The following is a 21,783-nucleotide window of genomic DNA, read 5'->3' as shown; positions in this document are numbered from 1 at the left end:
TACATGACATTGTTGATTATCAGCTCACAGAGAAAAACAGAACTAAAAGTATTACGGAAATAATGTGACAGTACATTTAAAATGATATTTTGGTTCAGAGGCTAACCGGTTGCTATACAAATAAGTTAATGAAATTCCTTTTCTATAGAGTATATTATGCAATAGCTAAAAACAATAGCTAAAATCAATAAAAATATTTAGCAAATAGCTAAAATAGCTAAAGTTACATTCTCTTTCTAGAAGTTTCCAATTATCTTGCCACATTGAATTGGCTATCATTTATTTATGTATATTTATGTATATATCTTCTTAACCCAAACTCAGTATGATTTCAATATTGTGTCAGAACTACATTTTCTTCCCTCTACAGGTAATGTTGGACTCTAAAACATTTATCCCTGATCCTGTGAATAGTTAGCTACACAGAAAGAAATGTTATTAACAAAGGAAAAAAAATGATGGCATTTCCATTAGGACATGAATGAGTCTACTCTTTCGTATTTTGGTACTTGCCTGCATTGAGATGTGATGTGTTGAACTTGGACATTCTCAACCATGTGTGAGTCAAGAGCTTCCAACTTTGCTGGTGGGCTTGCAAGCTACTTCCATCTAAACTTTGCAGAACTCAATATAAATGTTTTCAGACAGAGGTTGTTTCCTGGAAAACTTCTAACCAGTTTTGCAGCTGAATGGGCTTCAGCTGCTTCACATACAATACAGTGGTTCTAGCTTTCATTTGAAGTGTTCTTGAAATAGGCTTAACAAAGTAAAGCGTTCCTTTCCCTGGCAGCTGCCATGCTTTGGCATTCAGGGTATCCTAGGCCCTGAAGATAGGAATAGGAATAAAGAAGTGCACAAGATGAACACTGACAGCACCGACAGTCTGTTTTATTCAACTTTTTTTTTTTTTTTTTCACTCCCAGCTCTCAAGAGATGAAATACACAAATGCTAAAAAAGTTACAATTCCTATTAGACCAACGGTTCAATGAGTTTTGTGGTGTTCATGACACTGCTACAGCACAGACCACAGGCAGCAAGGGCAGAAATTCAGCATTCCCTGTAGCCTGTCTAAATCTGCTCAAGTACTCGATCTGTGCAAAGAAAATATTAATTTATATAAAGCACACATAGATATCCTTTTGTTATTTTTTTTCCCCATAAGAAACATTAAGCAATTTAAGGAACAAACAAAGACAATTCTTCAAGCAAGCCACAATGGACTCACCGGGAACGGGAAACAAGAAAAGAAGTAACATCAGACTCATGGATGCTGATGCACCCTGTAAAATCTACAGCTACCTGCAGCATGTAAAGATGCCTCTTTACACCACTAGTATGGAAAACAAGCAGACAGCTCTCAGACAATAGCCGGCCTCTTGAACTGAGATACAGCTTTCAGTTAAACCCTCCCATCTGCATGCTGATACCTGCATGCTGGTAAAGCATGTAGCTTATGCTTTCCTCAATAGCCCTGATTTTTTCATGTGTGTAGTGCGTAAAGGTTCTTTGTTACTTTTCCAGATTTGCCTAAACAGAAGTGTAGCTATAATCTCTATCCTTACCTATCTTAAGTGAAATCCTCACACAATATCTATAATATCTATCAGAAGAGGATATATTTTTCAATTTCAGTTCATCCCTCCCTCCCTTCCCCTTTTTGGTGGGTCTCCAATAAAAACATTTCTTAAATTCAAGGAATAACATTCTAGAATAACACATCTAATCCTTGTCTTTAAAGACTGTGCACCTACTTTTCCTTTCATATAAACTGTAGGCTTGTACTAATCTTACAAAAGTTATGTTGATAAACATGCAGAATCCATATGTAAAATAAATATATTTTTAGTATTCCACCGCTGACTTGTTTTGAGCGTGTGCTTTCAGCTTCAGGCTCATTAGTGCTGCCCACTAGCGGAAATCCCTGTCAGTACTTAATTCCTGAACAGATGTTGATTATTAATCACATTTACTTGGCCAGATGATTTTAAGCAAACATAATCCTTATGTTTTGCATTTTAAATCCATTCATTGTTGGATTCAATTATTTTCCCTTTAAATTGTTTTCAAACTGTAAGAGCTCTAACAGACTTGAGCCACAGGCTTCAAAGGATCACTGATCAATTTTCATTGAGGGCAGAGACCCTAAAAATAAACAGTTCATTGTTTAAACTAAGAAAAAATTTATTTTAACAAAATTTTTGACAAGGACCCATTAAAGAGATTTGTAATAATTCATCTGATTGTGGTGCACCGTCAAGCACCATTGCCTCTTCAGATCCTTAGTAACTGGAGAAGGCAGGTTCACATGGTAATCTTAAAATTCTATCACCAAAGAAGAAGCTCCAAGGAAAATACATGGAGCAAAATATCTGTTCTGTATTCATTCCTCTCCTGTGTGACTCATATTCCTGTTTGTGCTGTTGCTATGCTTATTATTTAACACAAAAACTGACTTTTTTTATGCAGTTACCTCCTCCTGATATTTCTGTTTACCCTATGATAGACTAAACTCATCTGAACTCACCTCAGACCGGACCTAAACTGACCTGAAAAAGTGTGTAAAGCTGTACGAGATATCTATATGTTGCAATATGTTATGTTTCACTTACTTGCAAGGGCTTCTTTTGTTATTAGTGAGGAATGTCACCTGCAAAAACTGACCAAGAAACCCAAGTTTATGTTATGCTATGAATCATACCCAACTCAGATGATGAACAGTGATTTTATAATTGAACTATGTTCCCAAGGATAATGTCTAAATTTCTCGATTTTTTTTTTTTTTTTTAAAGAAAGCTGCAATGTTAGGTCCAAATTTAAATGCTGCATCTACATACGCATTTCTAGAAAATGCTGAAGCAGGATTTGGTGTAAGAACTCCCCTGTAGAGAGAAGTTTACCTGGGTAATATCCACTCTGGAAAAATGAAAACTCACAATTTCTGCTGCTATATTATATTACTTACTGGAGTGCAGGGAAATTACACACAAGAAATAAATGAGAGAGGCAAATTCCGAAAGACTCATTTCTGTGCATTGCAGCATGGATCAAGCATTAAGCATATCAATAATGACACAGAAGTCTTGCACACCTAATTATAGATATGTGCTAAACTAATTGAGCTTAACTTTGCAATTCTTATGTTTATTCAGATCAACTTTATTTCACAGTCCTCATTCCTTATCTTTTTGGTACAGATTTTAATGTTTTCCTCTCATACTTGGAGGAGGATTTATGATGTCTTTTCAGAAACACCACTGAAATGGTAAGTAGTACTTCTCCTACAGAAGTGTGGTATAGAGAAGGCAACCATTTGGCCAGGCTACACAACTATGCAACTACATTGCCAGGGTTTTTTTGTACTACAGTTTCTTCATATTGTTTCCTTAAGAGAAGGGACCCTGGTGTCAGTGTTGTCATATGTTGGAAACGCTTCTGACTTTTATCTTAGTCTATACGAAATTGGGTTGTTTTGGGGTTTTTTTGGGCAAAGTAATATCCATCCAAAACTTACTGACTGCAAGGTGAACTTCTAGTCAAGTCACTGTGTCTTGTTGCTCTCCATGATGTGCACTCAGGACCGCTGTTGATTTTGTTGAGAGAAGTCTGAGTTTTTCCAAGCCTTGCAATTCCCTCTGTTACATCTTTCCAACTTTCATTATCTATTAAGAACTACTGCTTGTAAAAAGGCAAGCATGTAGAAATTATTAGCAAATAACAATCTCAAGGTGTACAGTGTTGATTTAATAATGGCTATACATAGAGGTGCTTATTCAGGAACCATCAGAAATAACTCCACCAGCCTCAACAATATAATACTTAGCAACCTCTACAGTTTTCTTGCAGAGGTATTATTTTGTGACTCAACAAAGATTCAATATATCAATTATTTTGTGATTCCACATTGTGATTCAATATATCAAAATATTTTGCCTATATTGGCCATGATATTAAAAAGTAATGCCAGGACAATTTCATACAATTGTACTTTTAACTGGGGAACTGATCATTACTTGATTACATGGTACCGTTGTCTATTGGCAGTGTAACTTATTTACAGCTGACAGTGAAATCGATTAGCAATGAATAATTACACCCTGTGAATAAGTGGCAAAAACTGTGATAACTTCAGTGATATGGACAATGGGGCCCAGCATTATGAACAACTGTGATGGACAGACACATACTTGGCTTCCTCAGCACTTGAACCACCTCCCCTTCCCCTGCGCTCAGTGACTCCACTTCACCCTTCCATCTGATGTACTGCATGTTTACACAAGTGACTCACAAATATCCAGCCCTTTCAAGCCTTAATTTATTATGAAATTTACTTATCAGTGTCTTCTAGTGAGTGTTGTAGGACAAAGACGTGACAGGAGAATGACAATTCAAATGGTACTCAGCATGCATTTCTTGCCATGTTGGAAGGAATTGTAGGAACTGGGAAGATGGGACAGGGTGTTAGCTGCCTCCTGATGCACAGATATGGTCTGCAGCAGCCACTGTGAACTATAAGGGACAGGAGGAACACCTCTTTTTGGAGTATCCATGGTAATGCAGGTGGCATTGTCCAGCTTTCCTGTTTGAACTCATGTCTCTATCTTCTTTGGATCTGGTTTTTAAGTCAAGATTTTTGTCAGTATTTCTACAAGTCATGAAGCATACTGAGCCATTTTCTGAAATAATCAGAGGGTCACTTCGCAGCAACCCTTTAAAGACTGCTTCTAATACATAGCCTAAGGAGATGTAAAAATAATTTTGCATGGTGGATTCTCACTTTCCCTCACTCCTTCTATGAGTTTTGTCATTGAAGTATTGGAGAAAATGAGGCTGTATATGGAGTTTAAAAGTATAAAACTAGCCAGGACATGCCAACATTGAATGACAAGTTCAGGTTCTTTTCACAGATTTGTCAGAGTCAGCTTTGGATGAATCATTCAGTTTCTTCTGGTCATTCTCATTCTAGGAAGGTCAGCATAGTTCCTCAAACCTCACTTATAGTAACTAAAACCTAACTTACTGAAAAGTTCGACAGAAATTAATAGAGTAAAACACTGCTGCAAAAATACCAGTGAAATCTTTGACTGAAGGGTGTTTCCACATTTCATTGCTTCTGAAGTAGTTTCTGAAAGTCTTTGATTTGCACGGCATTTGCTTAAAACCTTGCTACTTGACATAGGCAATTTAATTTTTTATTGAACAATCTCATGTTTTCCCCTCTTGCACAAGCTGACTAGACAACTCTCAGTGATGATACACCTTGATCTTATTGATCTTTGTTAATCTGGATAGAGATGAAAATACGATGTACAGGCTGCTATGGCTGATGATCTCTTATTGAATGAAGGAACATATATCTGTGTCCATTGACTGTCTTTGGCTGTGTTGATGATAGGGTGCTCTGACCTAGATTCAGACCTCCGTGGGATGCTTTTCAATTATTTGATTCCTTTTATGTTTTCTCAGACATCAACACATTTCTGAACAACTGGTTTTATTATAACAGTATAATAGATTAACAGATTTTTATAATTTTTGATAAAGTATAAGACCTTTGTAAGACTGCACTGTGGTCAGTCATAAAATTAATTTTTTTCTTGTTACTCAACACAAATATAAATTTCCTAGCATTTTTTTTCACTGCAAGTGAAATTTTGTTTTCCAGTGGAAAGCAGCCTCAAGGGAAAATGTCTAGCTTTCCACTTAGGCAGAAGACACTGCCATACTATTACAATAAGGTAAATAATTCATCATAAGTATATGCTCGGTAAAAGTGATTGTCTTAATTCTGCTGGGATTTTATTAGATTCTGAATGTAAGGTTAAGGTATTGAGAACACGGAAGAACAACATTTTTCAGTAACTTAAATACTTTAATAAAGTCAAGCCTTACTTGTCCGGCTTTCAAAAGTTGCATAGTACTTTAAGTGATGTCTGAAAGCTCCTTGAGATTCATTTGTGTAAAGAAAATAAAATACAAAAGTGCTCTAACAGGCTCTGACATTCTTCTCAGCTTTGTGCTGGGGAGGTTGGGAGTAGGGAAAGTCTGTTCTCCCACACCTGATTTCACCTAGTCGCTGATCTTAAGGAAGACCCTGTTGCTTGTGAAGTCTGCCTATTAAGTGTTCAGACAGTATTGTAGGTCATGTTACCGCAAGAGTATCCTCCATGCTTTTGAGCTTATTTCACCTCTATTACTCTGTCTTGTGATGCCACACTGAATCAGCATAGCCTGACAGAAAAAAAGGGCCATGGCAGAAATTTCAACTACTCTTTCAGAAGGTGAAAAATAATGGGAGATGGAGGGAAGACTTCGTCAGACTAAAGGACATAAGATATTGTGTAGCAAAGCATTTGTAAAATAAAGTTCCAGGTGATTCACTGGTGATCTGGACCTACTGAACTCACTTCACATTTTTTCACATCTGCCAGCTAGCCAAATGTTTGCAAGTGGTGTGGGCAATGACAGATTTCCATCCTGATATTCCATACTGTATTATATAGTGTAATACAGTATGAAACCATATCAGCAACAGTCAAAGGACAGCAAAAGAAATTAAGCATGTCCTATGTGTTCATGGTTGTATTATTCATGACATTCATAATGATAAAGTAAATGTTAATGTATATGTATTTTGAGGAAAAATACCATAAAACATCTTAAACTGATATAAATATACATTTACGTATTTATATATCACAAAAGTGTTTATTTTTTTAAACCTTTGCAATGAAGAGTACTAATCTGTATGGGGTAGGTTGTGCCTGATTATTTTATAGATTGCATTGGGTAAAGCTTGGTTTACTTGCTGAATTCAATATTGTAATAAAACTTTCACTGCTTGTTTGATGACATGGGTTGCCATATTATTGGCTTGCGTAGGTTCCTGTCTGAGGTTCTTCAATGTTCAGTAAAACCTTTTGGCATAGATATGGTTTCCTCATGGGAAATGTTTAAACAAACAAAAGACCTTATTGAAGTCAAATGTATTTAAGTGGAACCTTCTGAACATTGCCTTTGGATCTGCTGCCGCTAAGAACAACGGAATCTGCTGGGGGAATTTTTTGTGCTTTTGAAATGAACTACAAAACTGCAGCACAAACCCCCTCTATATCCTATAAACTGCAGTGTAAGAGGCATCTACTCTCTAAATTTGCCTTCTGTTTTCTATTTCCCTCCTGCTGCCCTTGTATGTGTAAAAATTCATTAGGACCGCATTACTTACCCTTTGTGAAAATTGATTCGGAGTCAGTGAATAAGAGGTTGAAAAGCTCTTATGTTGCTTGGAGAGAAATAGGCACTTCAAGAGCATAAATTCTCTGACTTTTTAGATAAAAATCATGGAATGAGGTGAATTGTCCTCTTGAGAGTCTTACTTCTTTTCATGGAACAGGAAGGGAAGCACAATGACTAAACTAATCTTAGATATCTAAGTTTTGAATGCTTAAGTTAAGGTAGGTATACTCCACTGTTTGATCCAACAGATTTTTATAATATATTTTAGAGTTTCTAAATACACCAGACTTATTATATACACTCTGCGGTTTTTTTCACGCTTATCAGAATGTTCCCATCTCATGGGATAATCTTTTATTTGTGTTTCTGCTTGCACAAATTCAGATAATATTTGCCTTCAGTGAAAACCCAGGATCGTTGTTGCTTACTCTGATCAGGTCTTTGACTTGATGGCTCTGGAAACAAGCAAAGCTGAAAATGTATGTATTTTAAAGTTACGGCCCAATTTTATTCTGGGAAGGCTGCAAACATCAATCCATGTGCCCAGAAATAAACCCAGAACATAACCCCAAACGTTTTATGAATCCTCATTTGTTATATTTTGGCAAGACTGAATTTACTTCTGATATCAGAAGTCTGCCTGGTAACCCATATGGCAGACTTCAATTTCTTTCCTTGATCTGAGCTAAAACATTTGTTCTTGTGTCCTTCCCATGTGATAATGGTTTGGGGGTTGTGCACAACGATTAGAGCAGCAACACATGACCATAGCTTTCTCACAAAATATTTTATAAGACACAGTGTTATGCCCTCTCCTGCTTGCCCTTCCTTACAACACACGTTTTCTATGGCTTTGGGATGCTCTGTCTCTGGTTTCAAATCAAAGGTGTTGCTTGTCAGTACTTTGTATTCTTGAAGCATTCCTTCTTGCTGTTAACTCTCACTTTCCCAGTGAGATGGTGGGTAGAAGCAGGAAATGCACGGGTTTTATTGTAGGAGAGCTGATTTGGTTATATTTTGTTGTCTGCAACTAACTACAACCAGGATACCTGTAATTTCTGCATTCTGGCAGATTAGATTGCAAGCTGCTGCTAGCTGGAAAAAGTGGAATATATTTTTTTCCTTAAATGTTCTATATGGGAGAAACAGTTTTTTGATTTCTCTTTCCTTTTGTTTGAATTGAAGGTAGTTGTAGCATAGGGCATTGCATTACAGGCTTCTTTGGGTGACCCCAGAACTGCAGCTCCTTTGTCAGATAAGTAGTTGGGAGAAAACAAGAAAGCAAAGTACTGTGTATTTCCACACAGCTTTGCTCTCTGTCTCTCCCCCCAACCCTCCCACTCTCCTCTCCTCTCCTCTCCGCTTGTGTGTATGCATGGTGAGTTATGTATTTTTCTAGGCAGAGAACAAAACAGTTTCAACACCTCCATAACTAATGCCTAAGATTTAAAAGGAAATAATGCTAAGTTGTTGGTACTTTAAAAGCCTAAAATTCTCTACAGTGGTGAAAGCCTCATGACAACTCAGTGATAGTAAACCACTGTGGAGTTTTCACTAAAGGAAGAAGTTTTCTGGATGTATGTGTGGTAGACATAGGTTTGGAGATAAAATTTCCATATACAGAAATAAAGTGGTGTGAAATCAGTTCTGCTACAAAGAGGACAGAGTGGTAGAATTCTCAGAGCACTTCATAACAGCTTCACCAAATGTTCATGTGAGGAAGAAAAGATAATGAACTCCACAGTAAAGTAATCTTTTTTCTCAGTGTTTGTTTTGGGGAGTGAAAGGAATGCAGATCAGGATGCTATTTCTGCAGGCAATGCCACCAAGGTCAGACTGGGTATGATTTATGGAATTGATAGTAAACTTGTGTGATTAGGATTTGCCTTTTTTCCCCCCCCCTCTGCTTTTTTTTCCTCCCATGGCTTCTCAATTTATCTTTCCACGCATACAGTCAGACTGAAACCACAGCACTAAGGATACTTATACCGGGAAAGAACAGACCGTATGGTAACAAAAGACTGAACACCTCCCGTTTGATTAACATGACTTATTAAAGCTGAAACTAAAACAATGCGGCTGTAGGTTTTGTAAGTTTCTATTATTGGATACTTTTACTATATCTTGTTTTCCTATTTTCCTTGTTAACTTTGATAAACTTCTCAAAAAACAGTAAGACCACATGGAGTGGAAGTCTTGGAGTACCAAACCTGTCCGTGAAGCTATTATCTTCTCCATCCTTTCTATGATCATGCTTTCAGGAGTCAATAACATAAGAATGTTTATTATAGGCAGGATAAAGTACAAGATAAGGTACAAGGCAGTTATTATTCTGGGTTATCATTTCTTTATTGAAACATAAGTGTTACTAAACAATTAATTTCCACTGATAAAATTAGATGTTGCAGTTTTGTTTTTTAAAAAAATTAGTCATCTTCTAAATTATCCTATCTAGCATTACTTTCTACTTTGAGAAGCCATGCTCAGGAGGGAAGACTGCCTTGCTCTCCTCCAGCTAACAGGGTGCTGCAAAGCAGCGCATGATTTCAGTGGCTGTGTTTCTGGAAAAGCCAACATCAGAGGACATTAGGACATTTTTTAGGCTTTACCCTGCCAAGGTAGCCTCCAGCCCAGTGCCCATGGCTTGCCCTCAGCGCTGTATCTGCAGGTCTTGAAGATTTTAAATCATTCAATTGAATATTCTAAACCAAGACCTTGAAAGCCTAAGTGTTGTCAGGGCACTTGATGTCTAGCATAGATACTAAGGAAGTGATTTGGTTGCCTAAACGCAGGCCTCCAATGCTATTTAGATACCTCAGGTTTTCCTGTAGAGCTAGCAGATAAAATACAGGATCCATGGGAAACTCATTAAAATGACACCAAAGTACTGTGTCCAAGCAGATTAAATAAGCCTCTTGTCAGTAAAGCCAGTGGAATCCAGATGGGAAGACAGCTGATCAGCTCATAGCAGCAGGATTTGGTTGCCTAAACATTGGTGCCGTTGGACTTGCCTTAGGATGCCTCAGACATCTGTGCAGGGTTTGTAGCTATGACACAAGGTGTTTGGAAGACCTGTGCGCTTCTGAAATAGCTTCTTGGGTCCAAGAGCAATACACTGGCTCACCGCAGGTAGCATTGAAAGTCTAAGGAATTCTCAAGTTACCTACTTCAGAGGTAATCACTCCCTAAATCCACCCAAATCTAAACACTTCAACTTTGTTGTCTCAATCTGTAGGTATCATGCACCTGTCTTGGACCCAGCCCTGTTCCTCCTGCTTGTGCATGGCCGTTCTGGCAAGGAAATCAGGGAATCCAGTGTCCTAGATAAGTCTGTGTCTGTTGGAATTATTAGTACCTGTAGATATCATGCTTGTAATTAATTACTTGACACAGGTCTAGAAGCTCTAACTGTTTCCCAGGAATTATTTCAATGGAGTTGTTCTGAGCTTAAGAAAGACAAAGTAATGCCTGTTACAATGAGGCTGGAATCTCTCCACTGGCTTTTCTTCAGCATTTTTTGAACAGACACAGAATGAAAATTAGTTCCTCCTAGAGCAACTTAGTGTCAGCACTTAACCATAAAATATTGAGGTATTCAAGCATGGCACACTTGTTTAAAAAGTTGCCTTTTTTGTTGTTGATCATAAAATATTTTAGGAAAATTTCCTATGCATTTTTGGTTTTCTTTGTAAAATTCGTTGCCTAAAAATATCAAGACATGAAGCAAAGATAAAATAAAACAAAATACATATTTAACCGCCAATGGTCTCAGCTTGCAGGAAAGAATTATTTGGTACTTACACAAAACATTATTGGTCACAAAAGAGACTTTTTGCAAGCCCATTTTAATGTATTAGTGAAACAAAATTACAGCAATGTTTAATGACATTTATGATACATTTTTTGTAGTACCTTGCAACTTATTTTAACACAGAAGTACCTTTGAATGTCATGATTGAAAAAGAAGCTTGCAATATTTTGAACATAGCTGAAAAATATTTTTACTACAATTTTAGGTTTTAATCTTCTTGCTCGAATAGCACTGACAGATTTTAGAGCTTCTTATATCTGCTACTGGACTGCAGCATCTACTCAACTCACAACATCCAGTGTAGTATCCTTACAAAACTAGCCAGATTTTTTGAGAAGTTGTGATATTTTTAGCACACAAAATGGATACTACATCATTGCCCACTTAACCCTACAGTAAACTGCATCATGAAAGAAATTTGGTCAAAAATACCTTTTGCAGGGGTGGGGGTGGGGGTGGGGTGTGTGGGGGGTTGGCGTGGGTGGTGTCCTATGGTGTGAGAATGGGGATTTCTTCCAATGATGATGCTGCAACATGCACTGAAAGAAATTGGCTTCCTTAGCTCATTATTGTCTATTGACTCATTAATATGGGAACTTTGGAATTGAGCAACTTCTAAACAACGAAATTTAGGCAAGATAAATCAATCCTGCCTAAACCTCAAAACCTCGAATCGTGCAGAAGAGTCTGTAAAGAAACTGAGACAAAAAGCCAAATATCTCTAACCCCTGGCTAATTTTTCAAGTCTGAGTAAGTGATCCCTAGTCTATAAACTAGAATAGTGAGCATGGTTTAGAAAACTTCCTGGGTTTTGCCTTTCTGTCTTAGAAAAACTGTAGGTATTTAAAATTACCTTTTAGTGAAAAATCTATGAGTGAAGAACTGTCTGACTAAGCAGCACTGTCAAGAACTCTGTGCAAGAGTATTTCATGGTGTCATTTGTATGAAAGAATAATACTTTCTTGCAGGTGACATGCAAAATTTTTCTCTGACAAATGGCATGTACATTCAATCTATAATCACATGGTCACTTAGATGCAGCACAAGTTTCTGATCCCACTTGTTCCTTTTTTATTCCTCTTGTCTTTTGGTGTCATTTCCCTTGTACTAGGGTCTTGTGTGGCTAAGCAAGGAGCTGGATCTAAGTGAAAATTAACTCTAAAAAATGTTTTCTTTTCAGATGGATCAGTACCTCAGCTCATCATTCAGAGGTCCACACTGGCTAAAAGAGGATAGAACAAGGAGTGCTTGGGACAAGACCAGAGTGACATCTCATTTTCAGCTCTCTGCCAAGCTGCTTTCCAGCTGATTTTCCCTGGGCCTGTACTGGTGCCTGGGGTTATTCTTCCCAGGTGCAGGACTTGGTAGTTTCTCTTGTCGAACTCCATGAAATTCCTGACCGGCCAGTTCTCCAGCTTGTCCAGGTCCCTCTGAAAGGCAGCACATACACCTGGTGTGTCCACCACTCCTCCCAGTTTTGTATCACCTGAAAACTTGCTGAGGGTCCACTCTGTCCCATCATCCAGATCATTAATGAAGAGCTTCTAATATTGGCTGCAGTATCAAGCCCTAGGATTCACTAATGTCTTGTCTCCAGCTGGACTTTGTGTTAGTGATCACTACCATTTGGCACCGGCTGTTCAGGTGTTTCCAGTCCACCTCACTGTTAACTCATCTAACCTATATCCATGTGAAAAGCTCAAGCCTTCCTTCTACATGTGGTATAACTGGATGCCCTGCAGTTCCCTTCAGCCTACTTAGAGGCTTCAAGTAATACACTCAGTATTTTCTTTTGTTTTTTTCTGTGCATAGATTTACCTTACATTATTTTTTTCTGATTTTTGTTCCTTATTTCTTGCTTTTTAATTTTTTTTCAAGATGGACCATACCAAGCAGGTAATACAAATTCAAGAGGCAGCAGTTTTCTGGTGGTCCTTTTGTCCTGCCTTTCATTACAGTGCACTTGGCATCTCATTTGTTTCCTGTTGATGACACTGGAGATATGGCTGGTGACCCGAGGGAGGGTGAGATTAGTCCTTGATGATGCATGCATGTATTCGACTATGACCACATGGCTGGCTGTTTCTAGTGACTGAGTACAATATTAAAGAAAAGAAATATGAACAATCCTTGTCCTACATTATCCCTTGCCAATCTACCTTAGGGCAGAAAAAGCATTTTTAGGAGAACACATCAAACAAACTACTTTGTGAACTGTTTTTTCTTTTTTTCTTTTTTTCTTTTTTTTTTTTTTTTTTTTTTTCCTTTAGGGAAGGCAGATTGCATTACAAACCACAATAGATTGTATAAGCTTCAGCTTTGCTCATGGTAGAAGGATCACAAAATGTTGACAGCAGGAACCTGGCTTTTTTTCTCAAAGCTGTTCCTGCTTACTGGATTTATAAATGACTGAATCCAGATGGATTTTTGTCTTAGTTTACACCATGATGTTATTTCACTTCAATATAATGAAAGAAACAGTAGTTGAAGAGACTTACATGGTTAACAGAGGAGGAAGTTGTGCTTTACTGTATTGTCTACTAATATATATTATCATCTCAACAGTATACATCTGTGAGTCATATCCCCGTGTTTCAGAAATAACATAGCTACCAGTAAGACAGACAGGACTTTAGCTGCAATGTGATTTTTTCCTTTCCCCAAAAACCTCTCCCCAAAGTAGCATAAACAATTTATTTTCTAATGTTCATGTACAAATATTTTTTATATAATTTGATAGAATAGCATTAGCCTGTATTTAATATTAGGAAAAATGGAATTTTGGCTGTCCTGAAATGAGTTTTCTGAATTTTCAGGCTATAGCTCCTGGTGAGATATTGACCTGAAGGATCTTCTCCCACAGTACCCCACTTAGCAAGTACTTTCATCAAGGTACCAACAATGTGTTTCAAGAGAAAGCCTAACCCAAATAAGTTACCATCAAATAAGCCCTTCCTTATTTCACAGACATCTCTGAGTCAGTATTTGTGGAAGAATAATTAGCCATTATTATCTTAAAGTTGCTGTCATTAATAAAATTTTCTCCAGTAGGAAGAGAAAGACAGGGATGGTAAATATTGTTTACAGATGATTTAGTATGTGTCAGTTAAGCATATATGTGGGCTGAGTTCGTTATGCTTACAAAACCATTAAGTGAGTATTAGGTACATAATCCCATTATCCCCACTACATATTTTGTTCTGTTTCATTTGAATCTGGTTGCACTTTTATTACATAAATGTAAGTACTTAGTTTAATTTGAATGCTATTACCATAATTTTAAGACAAAAAGTATGTGACAAATTTAGTTTGAAATATTATGGTCTCAACTGAGATCATCATGGTCTTTTTTCAGTCATGGATCCCAGGAAAAATGCACTTTGAAAGAAAAAACCCCAAAACAACAGGTTGAAGAGTTGGAAAAAACATCTTTCGATTCTGGAAGCATGGGAACCTTGGGACCTGTTGTTCACTAGGTGAAGAATTTAGTACTGAGGGAGTTATCAATGCAGTCAGGCAGTGGAAGTGGAGAAGACACAGGCTGCTTCCATGAGCTGGGGTGAAGCAAGCCCGTGGTGAGCACTGTGAGGAAAAGTCTCTGTTACTGCACTGAATACACGCTGCAGTGCCCTGAATTCAACCTCTGTCTTGAACTTGGAATTTCATATAGATAATTTGTGCTGATTTCATGGGGGTCAGTCCTATTTTCAGATTTACATTCTCTTAGTACTTATCTTTCACAAAGAGATGAAACGTTTTGCTGTTGTGTTACCAATTAAAAGTGTGTATTGGGTCTGGCTGAGCCCCATAGCACCCTCATAGCGCTGTGCTTTGTATTGGTAGCTAGAAAGGTAGTGATAACACCCCAGTGCTTTGGATGCTGAGCAGCGCTCACACAGCATCAGGGCTGTCTCTGCAACATCCCCCCTCACCAGCAGGCTGGGGGTGGGCAAGGTCTTGGGAGGGGACACAGCCAGGGCAGCTGAGCCAAAGTGACCAGTGGCATGTTCCATACCATGTGATGTCTGCTCAGATAGAAAAGCGAAGAGGAAGGAGGAGGGAGGGGGGGCATTCATTATTTACAATGTTTGTATTCTGGAACAACCACTACACGTACTGAAGCCCTGCTTCCTGGGAAGTGGCCTAACATTGCCTGATGATGTGAAGCAGACAATAACATCTTTTGTTTTACTTTGCTTCTGCATGTGCAACTTTACTATTGCTTCATTAAACTGCTTTTATCTTGACCCACAATATTATTTTTTTTTTTCATCTTATTTCCTCCCCTCTCCATTCTGCTGAGGAAGAGAATGATAGAATAGCTTTGTGGGTACCCGGTGTCCAGCTAAGGCCAACACACCACAAAGTGTTTATTAGTTTTTATTTTTACCTTCATGTAGTCTGATTTTTTTGCAGAAGCACAAAAGCACATTTTGGCTTGTAATGGAAAATTTAATCTTTGGATTAATTGTTAGTGTGCGGTTGTTAGTTTGGCCCCATCAGAACCAGTCATGTCAAAAGCTATAACCCCAAGTCAGATGACCAAAGGCACTTGACTTTTCAACTTCTGAATAGGTGCCCACAGGCTTCACTACCTCATTCTACTTTTTAACTCAGAATCGTGGCTAAACAAACCTATGAGGACTAAAGGCAGGTTACAATGCTGAATTTGGTCACAAACAAAAATAGAGATAGCAACAGGAGGGAGATATGCCATGGGAAGATGAAAACAGAACAGGGTGAAGCAGGAAAGAGAAAATATTCTCTAGAAAGAAATTTATCAGTTTTCTAAGTGAGTTTTCATTTATGAAAATATCCTATCCTAATTTATACCTGTATGTTTTTAGATTTCATTGTTCTTGTGCACATTATTCTGTATGTTCAGAAATGCTATTCAGGTGAATAACTATCAGCACACAAAGAATAGCCACGGGATGCCGGTGCTATCTATTATGAATTAAAATAGAAATTAAATTGGTTTTTTGTCAATTCACATTTTCTCCCCTGTTGCACATCATACCTAACAGCACCTGTTTCTCATACCGTCTTCCTAATTGCTTGTAACAAGTCTATGGAGGAAAAAATTAATGTCTTTTTAAAAAAAGACCTGTCACAAACTGTCTAATACTTCAACCAAGTGCAGCTGACACTTCATAGTTTCATAAATATTTGCTCATACTTGTGCAGCATCTCCATGTCATCTGTGATACCCTCATTATGCCAAGTAAACAATGAATTATTTACACATTTTAAAACTACACAAAGATAACTTGGCATGTGAAAATAAATACTCCAAAATCTTCAGAGCTGAGGCAATGAAATATATAGCATTAGATGTGCTGGCAGAAAAAATATCATGAGGCCATGTAAGACCTTCCAAGATCCGCATGCAGAGACCCCTGTTCATTTATGAAGTACCTTTCTTTTGTGTGGAATCATGAGCCTTTCATTCATCACTCACACTTGAAAACTACTTGGATCTTAAAAACATATTACATTCCCTATGCTCATCACAGATATTTACAACAATGCTGGAGATGCTCTCTGCACTGGGGAATCTCCCTGTACATAAATTCCTAGGAACAAACCCACAGCCAGGCTTTCTAGCTTCTCTGTTTACTAGTGAGGATGGAATTTTTATATGTGTGCATATGATTTATGTGGACATTTATTTATATGGTAATTATTTTTATGGACATTCACAGTCACACTCATGTCAGCTGACAACCAAGACAGCATGCCCTTCCAGAAACATATCTAAAGATTGGGAAAAACATATGTTCCTTCCTATCACATCAAATTAATTAGTTAGTCTTTGTACAGAACTTTGAAATTTAAGTTTTTTATAAATATCAGTGTTAATAGCATAGAGAAAGGGTTGACATTACTCAGAGCTGTGACAATTTGTATGTTATGTAAGGCATTTCATACAAATTAAAGACTCTAGAACACAAAATTTTCTAACAGATTATCATAAAATTATAAGAGCAATGTTATTCTGCAGTTTACTACTGCTTACAACTCATATTAATTATGAATTACTACTTTTGTGCCTTGAGGAACTCAGTAACTTGTAACAGTGCTGGATATCCCACCATAAATTAAAAAATGCACTGAAAGAACTTCAGAAACTGTTAATGTGCCATTGGGCACAGGGTAGAACTAGGAGAAAGGTAGGGTTGGCAGCCCCGTGTCCACTAACTGCAGCATGTCTGCGGGGTCTACTGGGTAGTCTTGCCTAGAGCTCAGATAATGTTATTATAAACTACCTTTCTATTGAAAAATTCAATGTACCAAATATATTCTTGGGAAGAATAATGTTTAAGAGACCTCTAACCTTATTCCCAACAACAATTTCACTGGGCTGTACTGGAAATAGACTTGACATATATTTATGTATGTGTATATAAATTTCCCCACCCCCACCTTGTGAACCAAAATAAACTCTCCAGCAAAAAAGACCTCTTTCCTGGGTGCCAAGTTGCATTCCTTTTTTCCCTAGATATGGGGAATTATTTAAACAAACAGACAGATCTTCCAGCTTCTTTTTTTTTCCCTCTTCCCCACTGGGTAATACACCCTGGGGATTGATTTCTTCACAGGATAAAATCTGTTCAAGCTACATGATAATTTTGGCAGTGAAGACTTGTTCCTGTGATGTTTTCAACGCAAGTGCATTCCAGCCACAAGGTTTGTTGTGTAAGGATTGGCACTGTTGCTCAGAGCAGGGAGGAGGGGAGCTGGCCACTGCTCATAAATTACACCATGAGAAAATGACTTTCAGCCCAGCTATAAACAGACAATTATGCAAGGCTATGCATTGCCATCCTCAGGCTACCAGTGGTGCTAGGGAAATGAGTCTGTAATGAGCAACACATACTGACAAGTGTTTTGGGTTTTGTGAAATATGTTAACCCTAAATTGCCTTCAGATTCAGAAATATTTAGTGTACAAAATTTAATGTAAAGAAAATACGTGCATGGCAATTCTGGTATTACCGAGTGTTCGTGTAGGGAGAAAAGTTCTTTCCCTGAATAGTAAGATATGACTACTCCTATGCAGCAAAATAGCAGAAGAAAATATATGTGTTCTTGCCTTTCCAAGAAGCTAGATACCAGTAACCACTTTTAGTTTGGAGAGGGCAACTGAGTGTAAGACTCTCAGTGAAGTTGATACTTACACCTCTTACAAACTTCATAATTCAACAGGAGTCTCCTTGTCTTTGCACTGTTTAGTCTTGCAGAAGAGCTCTGCCACAAATATGTAAATTGTAGAAACCCTCCAGTCATACATTCACTGTTCTTGGAAAGCACATGCTACCATTTTCCTCTCTTTGCTGTCTCAAATTCTTCATTAAAAGGACATGTCTCAGTGGCATTAATTGGAACAGGAGTTTAGACCTTGACCTTCAAGGAGCTGTTTTGAGACATAAAGTGTGGCAGAAACAATCTTACTTCTTAAGGAGATTAAGTTGTGAAACCCTTTATGTCACTACTTGCATGTCCAACCATCAAGGATAAACAAGACACAGAAATTCCAAACAGCCCAGAGATCAATATGAATCTAAAAATTAATAGGCTGTAACTAGACTGTTAAGTCTACTTAAGTTACTTAAGTTATTTGAGTAACAAGACTTAACTACTGGCCCTGCCTATACTACACAGGGAAAAGATTCATCTTTTCACCTTTCTGTTCATCTTTCCTTCCTTAAGCATCTGTTACTAACATGAGAGGTTACTACTGAGGCCAAAGAGAGGAACAGATGGATGATCCTGCCTGGTAGCTTGTTCTTTCTGACCCCAGAACAAAACCAGAAGATTTGCAGTGCCAGAGCAGACACATGTACACCGATGTTACTCCTGCTACTGCAGTCAGTGCTGGCCCAACCTCTGTTCTGCGACACAGGGGTACCTGAAGGTATTTGAACACATTAGCCTTACACGGTACATTTTCAGAGCATGTTTTCTAACCCTTGAGGAGTAGCTTCCTTGTGAAGCAGATATTCACCTCATTTTACAGGTTCATAAATGTGACTGATAGAGTATGTGTGTGAAGCAGAGAGAGAAAGAGGGGGGATGAAAGGGAGAGAGAGATTAGGTGATTTGCATAGTTCTGTGCTTTAATTACAAAGCAACCTTTGCCTGATGACACAACTATCCTAATTAAGCATCATTACACTTCCCTTGGGAACTTTCCAATTAAGCATGCACCAATTATGTGGAGTATACGTTATGATGGTAAAAACCAGCACATTTTCTGATTGTTGCAGCACATGGTAATGATGTGAACATATCTCTTGGGACCAAAGGATACAGAGTTTGACTGTGCTTTTGTAGACCCAGCAACACATTGCAAACCTGAAGACTTCTAAAACATTGGCAAAAGTTTTAGGTTGGATTTAAGGTCGTCTAAGGCTTTTTAAAAATGTTAAAAGAATGAGCAAGCATTCAACAATGGATTTTGAATACTCAAAACCCAGTTTTTCTTTAGTCTTATTTTCCTACACATCAGTGGCATGAGAAGTGCTTCTCCAAATACTTGACTTAAATGTTGGAGTTTATTTGTGCACAGTACAGCTCTCTTATCAGCAAATTCAGCAGATTTTTGCCTCATCTGATGACTGTATTATCTGGCTGATCTGTTGCCACAGATCTTTACTCTGAACAGTATATATAATAATTCTTACAAAAAGGCACTTGAAGGAATAAGTGTTGCATGATGTCTAATAGGCTGAATGCAAATGCTGAAATTTCCCTGCTGACCTGGAACAGGGAAGAAATGTCTTCTTTTCTGACTAAAGAGGATGCGTTTAGCTAATAGACAAACATACTGTGAAAATTTTATTCATGAGTATAAGCAGCTATTAATCTGAAGTAGTAAAAGATCTTTGAAAGTTTTCTTCTTCAAAAAGTGACAATGTGACAGTAACAGGAGACAAAGTTTGGACAGATTTGAGCTTTTCCATTCTGTGGGGTGTCTTTGTCTATTTAAAAGGTCCATGATAGCAGACCTGCCATAATGATCTCTACTAGACTTCCTTGGACTTTGACAAATATAAAAATAAGCTTGTCAAGAGAATAAGACTCATTGCTTATGGGTATAAACATGCATGAACTTAAAAACTGAAGAAAAATTCAAGTACAATATTGTCAATGGAGCAGCTAGATAATTTCCCCTTTGTTCAATTCCCAAATGTAAAGTTCAGTTGTATTCAAAAGCAAAGGAGTCATAAAATTAAAATATGATGAAGGCCAGAAAGGCTTAAAGACTATAATTATAAAAGAACCATTTGCATTAAAAATATAGAATCAATCCTTAATCCTTAAAACACTGAAAGAAGCCAGGCATTAACATATTTTGAATATCCAACAGAATTGAATAATAGGGGGTTTTAGACTATCATGACAGAGCCTGCTTTATACTTTATTAATTACTTCTTCAAAAGCCCAACTTTACCAAATAAACTGAAAGGCAATCCACGTACTTGTCAAACCTATTCCTTTGATCATGAGGGTCTGGGTTATTTTCCTCCAAATCATACCTGTTTATTCTAAATAAATATGTTTCACTGTCAGAGTATAAGATGTTCAGCAAACTGTCTGTGTGGACAGTCACCTGTGAGATGAATCTCTCCACTGTTTCTTGTATCCATGTTTGCCTCACATATACATCTGTGCTATGTTAAATGATAGATAATAAGGGTATCAGCCCATTATTTCTTTTATCTGCTGGAAGACCACTGTAGTCCTGTGGTAATGTAAAGGTGACAAAGTTAAAATGATGATTTTGCTAAGATATAAACCAGTGCCTTCAGAAGTAATGTAATTGTTTTAGTTCTGAGTTGTAACAGCAGACTCTGTTTCTCCTCTCCTCTCCTCTCCTCTCCTCTCCTCTCCTCTCCTCTCCTCTCCTCTCCTCTCCTCTCCTCTCCTCTCCTCTCCTCTCCTCTCCTCTCCTCTCCTCTCCTCTCCTCTCCTCTCCTCGCCTCGCCTCGCCTCGCCTCGCCTCTCCTCGCCTCGCCTCTCCTCGCCTCGCCTCGCCTCGCCTCGCCTCGCCTCACCTCGCCTCTCCTTGCCTCGCCTCTCCTCTCCTCTCCCTGTTCTTTTCTTTTTTTTTCTGACAACAGCCTCAAATTAACTTTAAAGTGCTCAAGGCAATTTATTCCCTTTTCTTCAGGGAGGCTTGGCAGAACAACTAGTCACTAGATAGAGTAAGATTTAATGTATTGACACTCATGAATGTCACTTCCATCTTCTTAGAAGTACCCAGCCCTCTACCTTCTCTTTACAATGTTCCTCCTCTTCCAATTTATTCCAACTTTTAAATAAGTGTTTTTGCAAACCCGCATTTAGTATTCTAGGAATACATTTCAAATGAGATTGAGACCTGTACTGGCAGATGCATCCAGTTTTCTGGGTCTAGCTTTTCTGGGTCCCTAAATACAATCACAAAACTAAAGCAAATGTTTGGAACTGAAAGGCTAAGAAATCCCAGTCTGCCACTTCAAGCTGATTTGTTGTATTTTTTCCACCACACTGTTTGAAAAGGTTTCTTTTTTTGAAAAGAAAAAACAGTATTTTTATCACGAGTTTGACACTGGCATCTGTCACCCCAACAGCTGTCACTCTTACCTAATTGCCCATTTTGGAAAAGGAGAGGAAGCTCTGTTAAGGCTTGCAGAGTGACATTACAAAGTGACTCCGATGTTCCATTTAATTATTCCAAAGTGATAGTTTTA

Source organism: Falco peregrinus, chromosome 6 (genome assembly GCF_023634155.1).
Source record: "Falco peregrinus isolate bFalPer1 chromosome 6, bFalPer1.pri, whole genome shotgun sequence".
Classification (NCBI taxonomy): Eukaryota; Metazoa; Chordata; class Aves; order Falconiformes; family Falconidae; genus Falco; species Falco peregrinus.
This window is presented reverse-complemented; position numbering follows the sequence as displayed.